This window comes from Castanea sativa, chromosome 7, assembly GCF_040712315.1.
Source record: "Castanea sativa cultivar Marrone di Chiusa Pesio chromosome 7, ASM4071231v1".
Taxonomy (NCBI): Eukaryota; Viridiplantae; Streptophyta; class Magnoliopsida; order Fagales; family Fagaceae; genus Castanea; species Castanea sativa.
The window spans coordinates 9,737,882-9,758,743 of NC_134019.1; positions in this window are offsets into that span (position 1 = coordinate 9,737,882).

Genomic DNA, 20,862 nt, shown 5'->3' on the forward strand with positions numbered 1-20,862 from the left:
CATTACTCTTCAGCTTTCATAATTATGTTATCTTTGTTGCAAAGCTTTAATAGATAAAGTGAGAGCACATAAAGCCATTTCCTCCCCTATTCTCATTCTAAGGTATATTCTTATTGACATGCTTTGTATCTTTCATAGCTATTCTTAATTGACATACTCTGTATGTATGAAGTGACATGCTCTGTAGCATAGGTTAATTGTTTTTCCCTTGTAGCATAAAGAGTAGCATACACTATGTATAGAGTTGGCATTCATATACAGATGTTTACATACAATACATATATTTACATGAATGACCACAAATTGAGAAAATCATATTCAAGAATATTTTGGAGATGAATCCTTTGAGACATGGTGACCAAAGTTTTTCAAATCTATATGCATAATTGATTTATTTGTAGTAACAGCTTATCTAACATTTTGCTGAACATATTTTATTGAAAATGTGCTAAAGTATACTTGTACTTTGAAAAAATAAAAAATAAAAGGAAAAAAGTAAAGTTTTAAAAAATGGTATATATAATCTAAAACTTAAAACTTAAAACTTAAAGTTGATGTCAAACTCAAGTTTAATCAGAAAAGTGATTCAAAACCCATCAAAATAAGAATAGTGATAGAATCCCAGCAATATATATATATAGCTATCATATGCTATATTTTTCCCTTAGGTGACATATTTTACTTATTTTTTTTCCTTCACACAAACTTTAAGACATTTTAACGAATGTGTTAAATGTATTAATTTAGAAAATATTTTTAGAAACGTTCTATGGAAAAATGAAAAATAACAAATTTTTTACAGTTTTTTATATTTACCAAGAAAGTTGTATAAAAGCCATCTTAAAATAATTTATTAACAAATGCCCTAAGAGCGGTATTAACCAGATTTTTAAATTTTTTCAAGCATCTTTTAAAAAAAAAAAAAAATGGTGTGAGGAATGAAATGAGGATATCTCGTTCTTATTCCAAATCCCTTCCCTAAATATCTCCAAAAACTCCACTAACAAATCTTTGTGCCTTGTTGTATTGTTTCTCATGCAAGTTCACTTAATACGCAATTCATTTAATAAACATTGGGCAATAGTTATGATTTGGTGGGTTCTTAACACTAGTTTTGAGTCCTATGTATGGTGTGTATATTTTTTGTAACTGTCAGGTCATTTTTTGGTTTGTTTTACAAGAGGGAAAGCTTATGTGAACTATTGTTATTTTTACACTTAATACCAATTAAATGTTTTAATTTTGACCTACCTGTTTTGAATTTTGCTTGACTTTGGCTTGTTTTCTATTGAGTCTTTAAACTATAATTTGTTTTTAATCAAGTTTCGATCAATCTCATCGCTAGCACAAATCAAGATTTCAATATTTGATAACTTTGTTATTGACTCCTTCACTAAAGTTTTTCATACACATAATTGGATAATATAAAATTGACAACAATCTTTCATTTAATCACATTTGAATCTGCCACTTAGAGCATTCACAGATCAAAATGCTAAAAAGCTATTTTTAGCAACACAAATAACAAAATGAATGTTGTATTGATGGTGCTAAAACGTTCACGTACTTGATCATTGTAAACCATTATGCTTCCAGAGAGAATGACATTAATTGTGGTATTAAGGTGTGTGTGTGTGTGTGTATATATATATATATATATAAACCATGATAGTTTGCGGTCTTTTTGGGAAAAAAATTGGTTATGGCTCAAGGCCTTGGTTGTGTAATTGCCTAAGCTAGGCATGGCTCCAAACTAGTAAGATCCTCTGCCAAGATAGAAGAAATATCAGCCATTTATGTGAATTGTTCTTAGGAGAGATTGAAAAATGTGGATAGCAGTGACTACAAAATTCCTTCCATTTATTCCATTTTAATACGGAATAAGCTAAGCTTTTATGGACTGTGAAACTAATCATGAAGGGGGAAATAATGCAAGGCACACAATCAACAACTTAAATGATATATCCATATTCAAAATGATATGTGGAATTAGTAAGATGCTAATATGTTTAATATATACAAGAGAAGTTGCTAAATAGGTTTAGGCAAATAGTTTTCAAACATAATATAGGTAGCAATAGCAAAATACAAGAGGTTGTTATGTCAACAAAAAAAAAAACCCTATAGAACCATGTTATAAAATGGTCCCCTGTATCCAAGTTAGTTTGATAACGATTCATACATAATACACAAATATGCATAGAAAGGAAAGACAAAGTGGGCAGCATATCACTTTCTTTTACATCGTTAGCATAGTGAGCAGTAGTTCAACAGCCACACATAGTAGGCACCATCTACCAAACATAATTTTCACCATTCTTTTAGTCTCAACAATGGGTTGGACCATCTCATGCACGACCTTCAATTCCTCTCGTAATATAGCTCTATTTGTAGTTGCTAGAAATCCTCCGCAAATTACAATGGCATCTTCAATGGAATACACTATTCAAAAAAACCACATTGATCCTTTGGGAAACATTGGTAAAGCCTGTATCGATTCTCATTTCGCTTATCCAAAATCCTCACACTTACTCTCGAGCCACACAAATAGTTCGCATTTCGGAACCTACGCCTATCATCAATATTATTACACATTGCTTTTGACATTTGCAAAAGAAACCAAAGAGTATTGAATTCATTGTTCCTTCAACGTAATTTGCACAAAGACACGAGTTCCTTACCAAGTTTAACATCATCATATTGTAATATGTATTATATAAAAGACTTTTGTTCAAAACAAGCAACAATGTAATACGCATGTCTACTGCAAAAAAGATCATTTCTAAATCCATCACTATGTACAAAAAGATCATTTATGAATCCATCACTATCACCAAAAGCTTTTACAGTTGCTCATGTACGAATAAAATATTACTCTTGTTACTTCTCTTGTTTGATTATCATGAAACCAACTTGTTTTACCTTGCTTAAGGTGAGTCTCCACCCGAAAATAAACTCTTAAAAATTTTGGAGTAACTCCTCAAGAACTATTTACTCTAAAGCCTTGTGGGAGTAATATTGGATTAGGTGTTAATCCAATTAGTTTATACACTATATACCGTTTAGACTCCAAACAACATCTGTTCTTACTTTCCATAATGTCTATTGTAGATAATAATGGATTGCTTTCAAAGGCCATGACTCAAAGCCACCTCAATTGAATAAGACACTATTAGTGTTTTCCTCATTTTTGAAATTACCACATATGGTTGTATACCCGAGCACTTTGTACTCTCACTTTCTCATCTTCATGTTTTACAACAAAATCATCTAATAATACTAATCTTCTTCTCTATTTTCCCATATATACCACAACCCCAAATTTGGTATCTTTTCACAAGGTTTCCTCCGCTGCAGGGACGAATCCAGGAGGGGGCTTGGGTCCAATTTTTTTTTAATAGTTATTATATACTTTTATTTTTGTACTTGAGCCCCTTTCAAAACCCTAGGCCCCCTTTCTTCTCAGTAAGTCTAGCTAGCCTCACCTAAATAGTAATTATTCAACTCAAAAACTTAACAAAAATAATAAAAACAATCACAATGGTGACTGATTTTAGCAAAAAAAACTATTACCACCAAAGAACAAAAAAAAAATCACGTGTTATTGGAGAAGCTAAAGCAAATTTTTTTTTTGCAATTAAAGTAAACTGGTATAAATATCAGTTGACTGTAGTAAATTGTTAAAAATAAAATACAATATTTTATTAACATTATATCTCTTTCTTCAATTAAAAAACTCAAATTCTCTCTCTTCCTTTATTATTTTAAAGAGTTGTTTATATTATTTTAAATGAAGTGATACAAAAATAGAACACTTGATATTGGGTGTGTTGTAAATTAAGATGGTAAAATAGATAAAATACATTTTTGTGGTGCTAAAAGCTAAAAATTTTAGCACCACCACTGTGAATGCTCTAATTTAAATAAAAAAAAAATTTCCTAGCCATCCTAGTATTAAAAAAAATTATTTTGTTTTTGTTTTTATCTTTGTTAGTAGATGATTGCATTTTAATGTATTTAGAAACAATAATTTTGAGTATATATATAAATATATATATTATATATTTAAAATTTTTTTTTGAGAAAAGAGCATTTATATATTTTTTTATTACTATATAGATGCCTATTTGGATTTTTTTCCCCTTTATACTCCAGCCTCCATTAGCTTAAATTCCTACGTTCATCCTTGCTCCACTGGGGCTCGGTGGTTTCTCCCTATGGAGTGGTTTAAAGCATCTGAGTATGTCATAGATAGTGGCGGCTCCGGGAATTTTATTCAAGGTGTTCCTCAACAAGTATAAATTATACGATCTAATAAAAAGAAAATTTTATATATTGACAACAACAACAATAAAAAAACACATAAATATATAAAGTTTACAATTTCCTTCTACGAGTTTTCATATTTTGAAATCGTTGCATGATAGTTTCATTATCAATGCTACAAGCTACATATTTTTCAATATACACAACCAAACAATCATTCAGCCACTGATCTCCCATTCAGTTGCGCAGTTCATTTTTTATATATTTCATTGCTGAAAAACTTCTTTCTACTGTTGCAATAGCAACAAGAAGGGTCAAAGCTAACTTTACAGGCAAATAGACTAATGGATAAGTCTCATGCTTCCTTGTGTGCACTAACTTTTTAGCAAGTTCACTAACTCCTTGAAACTCTAAAAACTAGTCATTGTTGCGCATATCGAAAATGAAATTCTGAAGCTAAGAGTCAAGTGCCAAGATATCTGTCCTAAGAAAATCAGATGGATAGAACTTTGCTAGACGTATCAATTTTTCCTTATCAAAAACCACAAATGAATTACTTGGATTCAAGCAAGCCATACAAAGTAGCAAATCGGTATTCGCCTCTGAAAAACGGTTGTTAAGCTCTTGAAGTTACATATCCATAACTGTGTAGAATAGTTTAACACGATAATGATGTAAATTTGTATTTTGTTGGGTGTTGCGTCACGGTCTCCCACAACTACAAATATTTCATCCATGTTCAAGATAGGAATATCATGTGAGTAACAAAATAAAGACACTTCAGTCAATAAAGATATCCATTCATCATCTCTCATCACTTGCAATCGTTACTTAGACACTTTAATAAGATCCACAGCATTTACGATATCTTGATTTTTTTTTTTTTTTTTTTTGCAATGCTATTGACAATTTATTTGTGATCCCTAAAATGTTTTTCATCAAGTGTAGAGCAAAAACAAATTCAACAGATAAAATTGACCTTATAATAGATTGAGCTGTAACTTTTTGGTCGGAGAGGCCATCTTCTTCAATAATCTCAAGTACATCAACAACAACAGAGAACTTCAAAATCAAGTTGAGAATAGACCCATAATATGATCTCCAACGTGTATCACCAGTATGTTTAAGATTTGTCTCTTGATTCAAACCATCCCACTTCTACGTATACCATTCTCTAAATCTTCTTTAATTTTGGCAAATTGTGTATCTCGAAGAGCAACTCGTCTCTTACAAGAGCCTCCAACAACAATTACTAAATTACTTACCATATAAAAAAATTTAGCAATGTTAGTGTGATTTTTAGCAACGGCAACAAGTGTCAATTGAAGTTGATGAGCAAAATAATGGACATAAAATACTGACTTATTATTTTTCAAAATTAAAGTTTTAAGACCATTGATATCACCTTGCATATTACTAGCTCCTTCATAACCTTGCCCACATAATTTCGATAAACTCAAATTATGTTCACAAAGTAAACATTCAATAGCATATTTGAGCGACAAAGCGGTGGTACTTGCTACATGCACAATACCAAGGAACCACTTATAATAATTCATTTTTTATTCACATAACGAAGAACAAGGGTCATTTGTTCTTTCACTGAGATATCACGTGATTCATCAACTAATATTGAAAAGAACCCATTGTCAAGATCCTTGATGATGGCTTTAGATGTTTCATGTGCAATTGCATTCACAATGTCTTTTTGAATATCATGGTGGGTAAGCTTGCAATTTTTCCAAGTTTTTTGCAACACTTCATTGATAGATTCATTGTGATCCCCCAAAAATTATAGAAGCTCAAGAAAATTTCTTTTATCACTTGAACCTTGAGATTCATCGTGACCACGAAAAGCTAATCCCTGACATAAAAGGAATCTTATGCAATCAACTATTGCATTTAATTGAACTCGATATTCAGCTTTATCTTGATTTGATTGTTTAATCAAAACACTTTGAATGTGTTGCTTTTTCTTCATTAGATCTTCACTCATCTTGACAGCTTGGTTATGAGCACTATTAACTCCTCCAACATAGGATTCTAACTTCACAAGCTGATTCCAAAGTTTGAATCCCTTAGTTATAAAAGTCTCACCTCCTCCTTGCTTACCAACATCTTGCCCAAATAGGTAGCAATAAAAACAAAATGTTGCATCCTTGTCTATACTATATTCCAACCAATTTCTATTTACATGCCATTCGAATCTAAATCGACGGGGCTTTCTAGAAAAATATGATACAGGGTAATCATAAGGAGGTTGACAAGGGCATTTTGCTAAATAATATCTTCTTATTTCATCATGATTATTAGAATGATAAGATGATATCTTTTCTCACAACCTAGGATCTGAAGGAAGATTTTTTAAGTTAAAGTCAACACGAATTCGCTTAGAAGATGAAGATGAATCTTGCACAGGAGATGAATCTTGGGTATGTGGTTTTCTTATCAAGTATTTGTCCATAATTCTAACAAAAGAATAAATAATAAACTATAAGTTTATTTGAAATATTAATAAAATTATTAATTATTGTTGTTTAGTTGTTTCATTAATTTGTTTGTCTTTTATAAACTATAATTTGTTATATTATTGTTTTATTAATTATAAAATTATTAATTGTTGTTTGGCCTAACATAAGTCAATTTGTGTGTCTTTTATAATGTATTGGTTAATTAAATTATTAATTATTGGTTATTAGTTTTTTTTCCCAATTAATTATTAATTAATTAAATTATTGTTTATTAGTTGCACATTACACTAAAAGAGCTAGTCATGTGCACATTACACATCCCATGTGCTGATGTGCACATTACACTGCTTTACCCAATTACCCGGCCCCATGTGCCCATCAGCCCATCCACCCCCCACCCCACTCAACAGACAAGCTTGCCTAATGCCCTAATCACAAGAGCCAGTCGCCAATCGCCAATCAGAAAATTTCACAATCGCAATTTCACAAATTACAATAACATTACACTAAAAGACAATTAATATCTCACCAACAGTCCAACACCAACACCAACACACACCAACCAACGGATAAGAATTATAAGATAAAGCCAAAATGGCAAATTCAAAAAGTCAAAAAATTAATAAAGTTTCACTAAGTGCTTCAACAAATCACATTTCAGATAAAGTTAATAAAGAGAGAGAGAGAGAGAGAGAGAGAGAGAGACAGAGAGAGACAGACTCATAACTCATTCATTTCATTTCAGAATTGAGACAAAGAGAGAGAGAGTTAGAGAGAAAAAGAGAGAGACATACATGTGCGACGACGATGTGCGATGGCGACTGGAACTGGACCGATCTCCGATGCGATAAAGGGCAACGATGTCCGATGAGCGACTGCGATTGGAACTGGACTGATCTATGATGCGATGAAAGGCGACGATGTGCTCTGGAGTCTGGACTACCGCCTGCGACTGGACCGATCTAACTTCTAAGGGGAGGCGTTGTTGCTCTGTTTTTACTTTTTAGGTTTTCTTTAGCTTTAGTGATTTCTTTTCTTTCTTTTTTGAGAAAAGCTTTAGTGATTTCTGATGTACTGAACTACTGATTTACTGATTTGAGGTTTCTGATCTGTATTGGGTTTTTTTTTTTTAGAATCCGTGGGTTTGCTTTCTCTGTAATCTGTTGGGCTTGCATTCCATTGTTTTACTCTGTGACAAATTTATTTTTATTTTATTTTATTTTTTTCAGATTATAGTTGAAATTTTTTTTTGGCTTTTTTTTTGGCTTGAAAGTAGAATATATATATATATATATATATATTTTTTTTTTTTTTAATTTGAGGGTATTCATAATTTTGATTGAGGGTGTTCCTATTTGTTTTAAGGGTAAAAAAATAAATTTTTTTGATTATATATATATATATATATTTCAAGTCAGGGTGTTCCTGGGAACACCTTGAGTATAACGTTGCACCGCCACTGGTCACAGAAGCCCTTTCACTAAATTGACACAGTTTTTCAATTAAAAGTATATAGAAGGAAAACAACAATCTTGTTACAAAAACCCATTAAGAACCAAGGTCAAAGTATTCTTTAAACCTGGATTTGCAGCAAGCCCATGGGTTTTCGGTGGTGAAATGGGACCTTCTTCCCCTGGCTTTGGTGGCGAGCAAACCCCTAGTTGTTGCTGGGTTGTGGACTGCTGATAGGAATTGATGAGATTCGAAGGAAAGTGAAGCCCAACCACGGATTGTCATTTGCATCGATGGAGATGAGAAATGCGAAGTTAAGGAAAAAGTTGCAGATTGTCGTCTGTATCATCTGCCTCAGTTCCTACTCATGAAGGAATGAGAAGCTTCAGTGGCACAAAAGGAAAAAGAAGGCTTGAGAAGCTTTAGGCACTTTTCTTCTCTCCTAATTTAATAAATTTAAATTTAAACCCATTGTTAGCTTTTTAAAAATTAAACATACATATACTAAACACACAATTATTTTTCAAATACTAAAATATGTTATTTGAAACACGGTACCAAACACATTTTTTACTTTATGAATACTATAAATATGTGTATTGCACAACACTTTTTAAACCACATTTTTCACATCATTTTAAACAACGTCACTCAAACTCCTCTACCAAATGGACCCTAACCTATTGCTGCAAATGACCCTTCTTACCACCACCTCAACCCCTACAATTGTCAATTTCATTGCCAATTCTAGTGTCAAATCCTTCATCCACCCTATTCCAAAAAGCACTCTTGTGGTAACTACTCACCTAGTGTTTCAGTCATTCAAGTGTTGTGAGTTATGACCACTCAAATAAGAGATTTAGGATTTAAAGTCCACATATATTAAAGACTAATTGGAGTTTAGGCTTGAAAAAAAATTATTATCAGACACCGAAAATTAAAATTTTGTCATATTTATCAAAAAAAAAATTATAATATAACATTTATATATATATATATATATTTATATATATATATATATATATATATATATATATATATATATATATATATATATATATATATATATATATATATATATATATATATATATATATATAGGAAAATGCTTCAATTATGGAAAAAGAGGTCATTTCAGAAAAGAGTGTAAAGATAAGGCCAAATCCCTTATCAACACCCTTGTTAATGACCAATCCAGTAAGAATGAGATCTTTAAGTTGTTAGAGCTTGACCACTCAAACAGTGAGTCATCTAGTAGTTCCAGTGACCAAGAAATCCAATAGTTGTACCAGACATCGTATGAAACCTTTAGAGCCTCCTCCAATACCTCTAGTGGCCCGGATGAACCTGTACCATGCAAAGATAGTTGTTGTAGGCACAAAACTATCAATGTTCTCACCAAGCAAGAAGAGCTTCTTCTAGACCTTATAGAGGCAATAGAAGACCCTGTCATCAAAGCTCAAAAGCTTACCCAATTCCATCAAACCTTAGTAAAGGAAACCAGTAAACCTGAACTAAGGATCCAGCAACCCAAAGTAGATTTAGAAAAAATCTACAATAGGTTCATCAAGTCTAAGAAGGAAGTTACGGTCAACGACCTTCAAAAGGAAGCTAAGGAGACAAAATCAGAAATTAAACCTAAATCTCTTCTAGACTTTGGGAATGGTGCCAAGGGTCTGGTTGAGCTATACTGAAATGCTAGTTTATCTCTAAGAAGGATAGGTGAATGCCTAATGGGTTGGTGTAGATCAATTGAGGATCTAAACCGTGATTCATCCAGAGGTGTTCTACACTCATAGTCCAAGGGGGTAAGTTACAGACTATGGGGAAGGCCGACTGGGGTCATATTATTATAAGATAAAAGGCCGACTGAGGCCATATGATTACAATTGTAAAAACCGGTTGGGATAATACAAGTGTAGTGAAGTGCCATCTAATTACAAGTACTGGGATGTAAAGAGGAGGCAAAGCTGAGTGAGGTAATTGGGACTGTAATTGAACCTTTGAGGTATTTTGGAGTTTTTCCAAAAATTAGACCTGCTTCAGAAAGGAAACAAGGCTGCCTTATATAGCCAAAGGGAGCTTCGGATTCTTCTGAAATTTGCTTAAATTCCAGAATGGTGAATTGCTTTTACCCATGAGTGAAAATCTTTTCCGTCGAAAGCTATCAACAATTCTGAAATGTAGTGCTGGAAAGTGATGTTGATTACTGTTTATGAATAGTGTTTTGTCTTCTGTCTTTATACGGCTACTTTTGTCCGGTACTATTCATTAAATAGTAACCTGTCTGAAATTTTGACTGTTTATAGATGGTGATTGGTGCTACCCAGAACTTAATCGTTATCCAAATTGTAACTGTCATATGGATCCTGGGAATCCTGGAAGGGATCAATTGGATTGCGGTTTATTGAAGCTTCTGAGGAAGCAGGAGAAACCTTTTCTTCTGACTCTAGCTATTCCGATTGAACAATTAGTTGCTGGGCAAGATCTTTTAATTCTTTGCTAGATTTTCCGGCTATCTGGACGGAGTCTAGGCTAGACTAAGATCTTGCACTGTAAGTAATGGGCTTCTGGACTAGAGGAGGATAGTCCTTATAAACCTGATTGATGATTTGTTCAATCCTAAGGTTGTCTCACCATTTTACCAAAAATTCTCTGTCTAAGAGATTGGTATTAATTCTATAGTCCCACTTACTAATCCAGTGGATCCTGTACCTTTGAGTGAAAAGCAGAATTACTGGAAACTGGGAACGATGAGTTGAAGTCTTATATCTTGAGCCAAAGTATCTTAAGGCATTCAATAAGGGTTCTAAGAAAATCTGAGGGATTAACCCAAACATCTACCACCGCTTGAGAAACCATGAGGGAATCTAACCAAAGAAGTCTTTGCTAAACATGAAGAACCAAGAATGGTCGTAGCTCTAATTCTGAAAGAAGAGAACTTTCTCAAAGGCGTCCATGTAATCATAATTACTATAATGGAGTTCTGAACTTGTGGGAGACTTGAAATTCTTGAGGGTTTTTAACAAGGAGGGATGCTGGCCCTAATCTTTGCAGCTGACGAAACTTGTGATAAATGACTACTGAGGGGTCCCCTTTGTTGAAGATGTTTTTTATTTGAGCAAACTTTTCCTGGATGAGGATGCTCTTATAGAACTTGATATTTTTCTTTGGATGTTTTGGTAAGAAATGTTATCCCTGTGGCAGAACTTCTATGGCTTAGGCAAGAGGATCTGATATATAAACTAAGTGGGGTTCAATATAAAAGATATGCTGGATGAAAGATTTCTTAACATAAAAAGATCGACATTTCTTGGTCGGATAGAAAGGAGGCTTTTGGGTTTGGATAGGGCCAAAAGGTTCTTCTACCATGTAGGGGCTAATTTCCTTAGGTGTTGGGGAAGCCAAGGCTGAGCTGTAACTGGGTTGACTATAGGACGGCCATTCATAATTTGGTTTTGGGATTGTGGAAACCAAATAACGATTGGCAATGGCTAATGGTGAGGCTGAAGTGTATTGGCCAGGGTTCTTTGCCTGACTGGGGGGAGAATGAGACTAACTGGCTAAGGGTGATTGGTACAAGTTTGTCAGGGTTCTCTGCCTGACTGGTACCACCAGGGGTTTGCTGTTTAGACAACTTTGGGGGTTGGGGTTGTACGGGTTTCTTCCCGGACATCCTGGCTGTGACTCTGCAAAAATTCACAGGTCAGGAAATCAAGGATGTTGTTTTGGCTACCTTCGATGAATTTTAAACCAAAGTCAAAAACTGAAAGGATGGCTTGCCATCTCGTAAAAATTTGTTTTGTTGCAATATTTTGAACATCTTTTTCCAAAACATGTTTTGCAAATTTACAATCAATCCTTATTAAAAACATTTGATTCAAATAATCACTTTGAAATTTTGAGATGCATAGTATTATAGATAATATTTCTTTCTTAATAGTACTATAATTAATCTGGGTGGGAGTCCATATTCCTAAATGAAAGCAGACTATCTGTTCAGGGGAATTAGGACTAGCATGCTGAAGGAGAATGCCACCATAACCTATGTTAGAGGCATCTGTTTGGACAATCTTGAAGGAGTTGACTGAGGGAATTCTTAAACAAGGGAGGGCCTGGACATATTTTTTGATTTTTTGGACTATTGTTGTATGGGTTGGAGTCCAAGGAGATGGATTAGTTCGAAGTCTATCAAAGAGGGGTTTGCATTGTTGCCTGAGATCTTGATAGAAATCGAAAATGTAATTGAGAGATCGTAGAAATCTCTGAAGCTGGGTTTTATCTAGGATTTCATTTGGAAACTTATCCGCAAACTAGATAGCTCTATCTATGGGTTTGATAACTCCATGATGAATATCAAAACCTAAAAATCGAACTTTGGTTTGGAAAAGTTTGACTTTTGGGGCTGAAACAACAAGACCATTGAGTTTGATGGTATGGAGAAATGCTCTTAGATGTTTCTGGTGTTGTTCTAAGGATTCTAAAAAGATGAGTACATTAATGTAGACAATGGCATGGCTGGAGAATTGATTGAAAATCTCATTCATGATATTTTGGAATTCAGATGGTGCATTTTTTAGACCAAATGGCATCACATTCCATTCATAATGTCCAAAGGGTGTAGTGAAGGCTGTCTTATACCTATCAAATTCTATGATTTGTATCTGCCCAAAACCACTCTCCATGTCAAACTTACTGAAAACCACTGCTCTGCTAAGCCTATTGACTAAGTTTTTTTTGTTGGGGATTGGGTACCTTACCCATTCTAAGACTTTGTTAAGGGGCTTGTAGTTGATGACTAATCTGGGAACACCTCTTTCAATCTCAGTGTTTTTCTGGACATAAAAGGCTAGGCAAGACCAAGGTGATTTAGATTTCCTAATGATTCCCTTCTTAAGGAGATCTCCTATTTTTGCTTTGCAAGTTTCCATGAGTTCCTGGTTCATTTGGATAGGTCAAACTTTGGTAGAGATGTCTTTTTCATTAAAATCTTTGACATATGGGAGAGCTACTTCGTGTCTCTTTCTATGCCAAAAGGTTATGGGTAGATTATAGCAGACTACTTGCTTAAGTTTTTCTTCAAACTTTCTGATCATAGCCTGGAAGGTTTTACAAGTTAGTTGTTCCTTAACTTTCTTGTATCTGATCTCATCCTGGAGATGCTTAAGATGTTGGGTCTTGGCACTAATCAAGTTCAGGGTCTTGGAGACAAAAACTTCCTGAAGGCTGCTAATGTCTCTAGGTTCTGGTCCCTTAAGAAACTCAAATTTGACTTGCTGGCCAAATGAGTGGGTAGTGAGGCCTTCACTATTTACAGTGAATGGGTATAGTATGCACAGAAAAGGGTTTCCTACAATGACCCTATCTGTCATGTTTTTGACAAGGACAAATGTGGTCTTAACATATGTTGTCTTGACAAACATGGGCTTTTGGGAGTTTGAATTCAATCTACATTTTTCCGCCACTTGCGGATGTCAATCTTTCCGTAGTCTTCTTGAAGTACTTGGAGGGAATGATTCCTTCTTGAATGCAGTTTAGATCAGCACCTGAATCTATTAAGGCTATGACCTCGAATTCAAAATCTTTACTAATGACAATCCTAACTTTGGAATGCCATTTTTGGAAGTTAATCCTACTGATGGTATCTAAGAACTTCTCACTGGATGGTTCTTGGGCCATATTAGCTGTAGGGTTAACATATTCATCGACTTCTTCATCAGAAGGGTTCTAAAATAAGGGACCTTCCTCATTGCCTTGATGAGAAGTATTTTTCAATTGTTGGACTCTTTGGTTAAGGAGATTGTGATCAACCCTAAGAATGGTTAGTTCTTGCTTTAGGGTTCTAATTTTTGACTTTGTCTCCTTAGCTTCCTTTTGAAGGTCGTTGACCGTAACTTCCTTCTTGGACTTGGTGAACCTATTGTAAATTTTTTCTAAATCTACTTTGAGTTGCTGGATCCTTAGTTCAGGTTTACTGGTTTCCTTTACTAAGGTTTGGTGAAATTGGCTAAGCTTCTGAGCTTTAATGACTGGGTCTTCTATTGCTTTAATAAGGTCTAGAAGAAGCTCTTCTTGCTTAGCGAGAACATTGATAGTTTTGTTCCTACAACAACTATCTTTGCAAGGTATGGGTTCATCCGGGCCACTAGAGGTATTGGAGGAGGCTCTAGAGGTTTCATAGGATGTCTGGTATAACTGTTGGATCTCTTGATCACTAGAACTACTGGATGACTCACTATCTGAGTGGTCAAGTTCTAATAACTTAAAGATCTCATTCTTGCTGGATTGGTCATTAACAAGGGTGTTGATAAGGGATTTGGCCTTAGCTCTACACTCTTTTCTGCAATGACATCTTTTTCCGCAATTAAAGCATTTTCCTGATGCTTGTGGAATGAGTTTTCCTGTTCTCTTGGATTTTCCTTTCTTATAGAAATCATTAGTCTTATACTTCTGTTTTCTATAATACTTGGATTTGGTTTTCTTCCTATGGAATTTCTCAGTGGATTCCTTTCCTCTGTATTTGGATTTCCTTTTGGAATGGTTGACTGAGGGTAAGCCATACTGTGTACAGAAATGTCATATTTCGTACTTGGCTTTGTTTTTGTTGACTTGGCTTTGGATTTTCAGATCTCTGCACATCTTCATTCCTTCACTTTGAATAGTGCTAGAGATGTCTCCATAGGTTAGGTTATCATAATCTATGACACCTAAGGGGTTACAAAGGGTTTTTTTGACTTTCTGGCCAAAGAGTGTGGGTAAGCCATCGATGAACTTCTCCTTCCAAAATGCAGTGTTGCAATTGTTTCTGTGCATGACTCGGGTAGTAAAGACATCTTCATAGCACCTATAGTCTCCTAGGGTTTTACATTTAAGGCTACTCAAATGTTCGTAAATCCTAGATGTGATGTTGCTGGGTTTTCCTACGAAGTGTTTCATGATCGTATAGATCAGGGTATTGACTCCATCAGGGATCCCACTTCCTGGAGGATCTTCAAAGATGGGGAGTCCTTCCTCATCTTTTTGGATCACACACTTGATGTCTTCCTTAGATTCTTCTGTTAGGCAGTTATTCCATCATTGTAAGAGTTTACCTGTGAATCCTAAGGCTATCATCTCTATGACTTCTTTGTGGGGACGACCTTCATCTAGATAGTTATTGGCGACCATAGTCATATGTTGGATCTTGTTTAGGATTTCCTGTTCTAATAAACCATCTATGTTCCATTCGTAGAGTTTACCAGAGGATACTGAGAACTAGTTGCTAACATTTCTTTCTGAGAACTGGAGGTCAGGGGGTGTTGGTCTAGGATACCAATTCTTGGTTAGGCTGGTTGGGTTTACTTTGGGTTGGTAAAGCCTTTTTACCTATAAATCTTGAAACTGGTTTTCTAGTTGTTCTATTTCCTTGTCAGACTCTTGAGAGGCTTGACTAGAACTACTAGAGGCTATTCGTATGTTTAAAACTTTGAGCTGTGGGGTTTTCCTAGGCGAAGGGATGACTGGTTTCGTCTTCGCTAGCTCCTCAAGCTTTTGGGTAACAATCTCTATGGCTGTCGGGCTCCTAGAGGTTGTACTTAAGACATTAGCTTGTGGATTCTTGCTAGTTGAAAATGGTGAAGGGGTAACTGATTCATTCTTTACTAGTTCTTCTAGCTTCTGGGTGACAATTTCTAAGGCTGTCTTGTCCTTAGGTCTGAGGCTTGTGTGCCTGGTTGTTGGTAGCTTGACTAGAGGTTTCTCTAGGGTTTGAATAGGTTTGCTAGGGTGTCCTGGCTGGAGGATAACCTTGTTCTTGATCCTATCAAGCTGTTTTCCTATAACATCTAAACACTGGTTGGTGTAGTTATTTTGTTCTATCACTTTCTTCACAGGTTTTTCCTCAATTGTGGGAACCTTGAAAGGGGAGGCTACTACATCACTGTTACGGTGTTTAAAGATTATGGCTTCTAGGGGTGGATGGCTAGACCGGACAACTTCCTTTGTTGGTCCGTCTTTGGTCCAAGCTTTGGTGATGACACAAGACTATTTGTGCCATTTAAAATGGTTTTCAAAGTATTCGAAGAAAGGGACATTGCTAGATATCTCTTTCATGAATGCTTTCCATCCTTCCAAGACTTCTATCTTTTGTTCTCTAGTATGGTTGGCTCTATAGGCTTCTCTTTTGACTCTATTTTCTTCAGAATCAAACTCCTTTCCTAAAGCTACTAGGTCAGGGGTGAAGTCTCTTCTAATTACCATGAGCTGGTGATCTATTAAGGGGTACTGGGGTTCTTGCGGAAATGGTTGTTCCATATCAGTCCCAAATGGGGATGGAAGGGGTTGTTCTCTGTTGTCTTCCTCACCAACAACTAAGTCTTGTTTGGCTATGTAGCAAGGTGTGCTAACCTGGGATTTGGTTATGACTCCCTAAAGTTCTAGACCTAAATCTCTTCTAAACTTTGGGAATGGTGCCAAGGGTCTGGTTGAGCTACACTGAGATGCAGGTTTATCCCTAAGAAGGATAGGTGAATGCCTAATGGGTTGGTGTAGATCGATTGGGGATCTAAACCGGGATTCATCCAGAGGTGTTCTACACTCATAGTCCAAAGGGGTACTAAGTCTGGTTCTTTCAAAACTTAGTCTAACCGTGTCATCGGCTAGTTGTTGGACAAAATCTAGATCTAGATTCTGGGCTGGGTTCTGGATCTGTAGAGGATGATTTTCATTCTCTAAAGTCCAGCTGGTGGGGAATGTGACCTTAGACCATTGCAGGGTTCTAGGAACCTGAATCTTGGCTCTAGGGCCAATGGTTTGGATGAGGGTTGTCTCACCCATCTTCCTTTTGTCAAGTGCTTGGACATTCATGTTTGTTCTCATGCACTTGTAGTAAACTTTGTATATCAAGACTATCTGGCTAGTTCCCTGTGTCATAAGGGTTCCATGGGTCTTGATATTAAGTGTAAGAGTATTGATGACATTGCTGTCATGAATATGGACAGTGAAATCAGGGAAACAGTTAAAATGAACTGGTCCATTACTAAGATTAGTTTCTATGGTTCCTAAGAGGCTGTCATTAAACCTAACATGACGAGTATCTCTAAGGGCCATAAGGATTGAATTGTTCAACCCTTTTCTAATAAGAGGTTTAACTCCGTCTTGGACTAAACCTATTTGTAGGAAGTTATGACCTTGCTTCCTATAGGCTACTACGGCGGATGGGTTTAACAAGTAGCACGTCTTACTCTTTGTTTATACCATAAACTTGTTATATAGTCTTCACATGGTAATCTATCTTGAAAGCCTTTTTCCAAGACCATGAGGACTTATAGATCTGGTTGGTGGGGACTTTTGGGATATTCCAATCTCCTATGTCTGGATTTACATCTGATAACTCATAAGATTCTGAATTGATGATTCCAACGTCTTATGGAATCTCTAGAAGGGATGATGGTTGAGAACATCTAGAACTGGTAGAAAAGTAACTTCTAAACAACCTATTCATTGTTCTGGATTATAAGCTTAAACAAACAATCACAACCTATTCACCTTTATCCTCAAATTTTTGGATCTAACCTTAGATCTGAAACAGGGTATACAAACAAGACAATTGCCTAATCTCATGCAAACATAACCTCTTAATGCCACAATCTTCCAAAATGGGGACCACCCTAAACGCCTGACACACGGCTAACACGGGCTGACCAAACCAAAACAAGGAAGATACCGGGACTTACTGGGCTAACAAACAGCACAGATCTGGACTTATACGTCTCAATAGTACACATCTGCAACAAACTTTGGGGCAAAACACAGAAACAAGAAGAAGCAGATAACTGGGATGTAAAGGTTAGTTTAAACAAATGATCACATAATAATAAACAAAATGGTTAAGAAGGAGGCTAAGCCTACCAACGATAGAGATAAAAGAAGATGATGAAATAGTAACAGATGAAGAAATAAATGAATGAAAATGGAAGAATTATCATGAAATAGATGTAAAACAAGATATGGGGAATGAGAGATATATCCATGAAAATAATTCAAAATAATTATAATGCTCAAAATAATTAAATAACTATGGCGGCAGTACCGGCCAACTTGATTGATAATATAAAATGTAGCTTACAACTTCGACCGGCCAAACTTGGCTCTGAGGTTCAATTGCAGTCCCAATTACCTCACTCAGCTTTACCTCCTCTTTACAACCCAGTACTTGTAATTAGATGACAATTTGCTACACTTGTATTACCCCAACCGGTTTTTACAACTGTAATCATATGGCCTCAGTTGGCCTTTTATCTTGTAATCATATGGCCCCAGTCGGCCTTCCCCATAGTCTGTAACTTACCCCCCCCCCCCCTTTTGTGTCATTTGATCTATCTCCATAGACTGGGAAGGTGGTGGTGACTAATGCTCTAAAATATTCAAACCATTTATTGTGTATATATAAAACTGAAGCCTTTGAAACTCTTACAATTTTTCACGTCTGCACAATATTTAAATAAAATTATTTTTGTTTAATCCAAACTTAATAAGGAGTGAAACTCTATCTTTCTAACAAGTCCAATTTAAACTCAAACTCATCATTTTCATTTTTTTTAAATAAAATTATTTTTGTTTAATCCAAACTTAACAATGAGTGAAACTCTATCTCTCTAACAAGTCCAATTTAAACTAAAACTAAAACGTAGATAGTTTATATCCAAATTTGTGAGATTAATCATGAACACTATAAAAGCAAAGCAAACCCCAATATTTTTTTATAAGCCGAGTAGAGGTATGAGCTCTTCTTATGTTATTTTCTTTTCCTCTACTTTATTAAAAAAATTATTTTATGGTTTTTCATGTATTTATCTCCAACTTAAACTCAAACTCAAACATTGATAATTTATCTCCAAATTTGCGATGTTAATCATGAACACTATAAAACCAAAACAAACCCCAATATATATTTTTTAAGCCAAGCAAAGGTATGAGCTTTTCTTATGTTATTTTCTTCTTCTCTACTTTGTTATAAAAAATTATTTTATAGTTTTTCATGTATTTTTTAAAAAGTAATTTTCGTACATGAATCACCAAACTCTCTTTAGCCATTTTTTACAAAATAAAAAAGCTTGCAATAATTGAAATTATTCTTTTGTTTCAATAATATTTCTAAGTAGTAAATCAGCTAATTCTTTAATATTTTTTGGTCTTTCAGAAGTTTTAATATTTGAATTTTTGAGTTATTTTTTTGTAATATCTATAACTGTTTGACAAATTTTTTGTAAGCCATTGCACGATCAAGTAATGATTTCTTTATCAAATTGTAACACAAATTGAAGTCATATAATAGTAAATCATGCAATGGTGTAATTTCATAAATTTTTTATAAAATTATTTTAATCTACCTCATAAATAGGTAAATTCTTGCACATAACACGGGTTAGTGACTAGTCTATATATATATATAACCGAAACCTCTGGAACTCTCACAATTTTCCATGTTACTATTATTTTTTTCTTTTTCTTTTAGGTTTTATATCTTATATATTTATTATTTATCTTCAACGTCTAATTATATTATCAAGTGTTACAATAGTTTAGTTTAAGTAAATCTCTATTAAATAAATTTATTGTAAATATATAGTTATTACATTTGCTCTAAAACGTATGTCTATAAAAATATAAATTTCTCATTGTAAAAATATAGTTACTACATTTGCTCTAAAACCTGTCCTCCATGTCATCGTACACATTCTAGCTAACAAGAAGCTTCCATTTGATGCATTCTGGTTATTCATCGGTGTCTCCTACATCTCATGAACTATAAAAGAAAGTTCCAATCAAATATTAAAAGTTATGAAGTATCAGGTCAGATTTAACCCTACCGAATGCATTAGGGTAAATTTGAAATATTCATAATCATTTAACTTTTCAAGAAATAAAGACGTGTTCAAAATAATCTAATTTTTCCTGTTATTTTTGAATAACACTTGCCGTATTTAAATATCGTGCTCTTAAAATTTTTAACATCAACACAATATTTTTTAAATAAAAATATTTTTGTTTAGTCCAAACTTAACAAGAAGTGAAATTCTATTTCTTTAACAAGTCCAACTTAAACTCATTATTATCATTTTTTTAAACAAAATTATTTTTGTTTAATCCAAACTTAACAAGAAGTGAAACTCTATCTCTTTAACAATTCCAATTTAAACTCAATTTCAAATATTGATAATTTATCTCTAAATTTGCGAGGTTAATCATAAACACTATAAAAGCAAAGCAAACCCCAATATTTTTTTTAAGCCGAGTAAATGTATGAGCTCTTTTTATGTTATTTTCTTCTTCTCTACTTTGTTGAAAAAAAAAAATTATTTTATGGTTTTTTATATATTTTTTAAAAAGTAATTTTCATACATGAACTACCAAACTCTTTTTAACCGTTTTTTACAAGATAAAAAAGCTTGTAATAATTAAAATTATTCTTTTAAATGTAAACCATCTTTCTCTTATATTTTTCTATTGTTTAGTTATATATATTTTTGTTTTGTTTCAGTAATTTCTAAACAGTAAATCATTGATTCTTTGATTTTTCTTTGTTTTTTAGAAGTTTTAATATTTGAATTTTTGAATTATTTATTTTCAGTTTCTGAAACTGTTTGATAAATTTTTTGTAAGCTATTGTACATTTAAATAATGACTCCTTTAT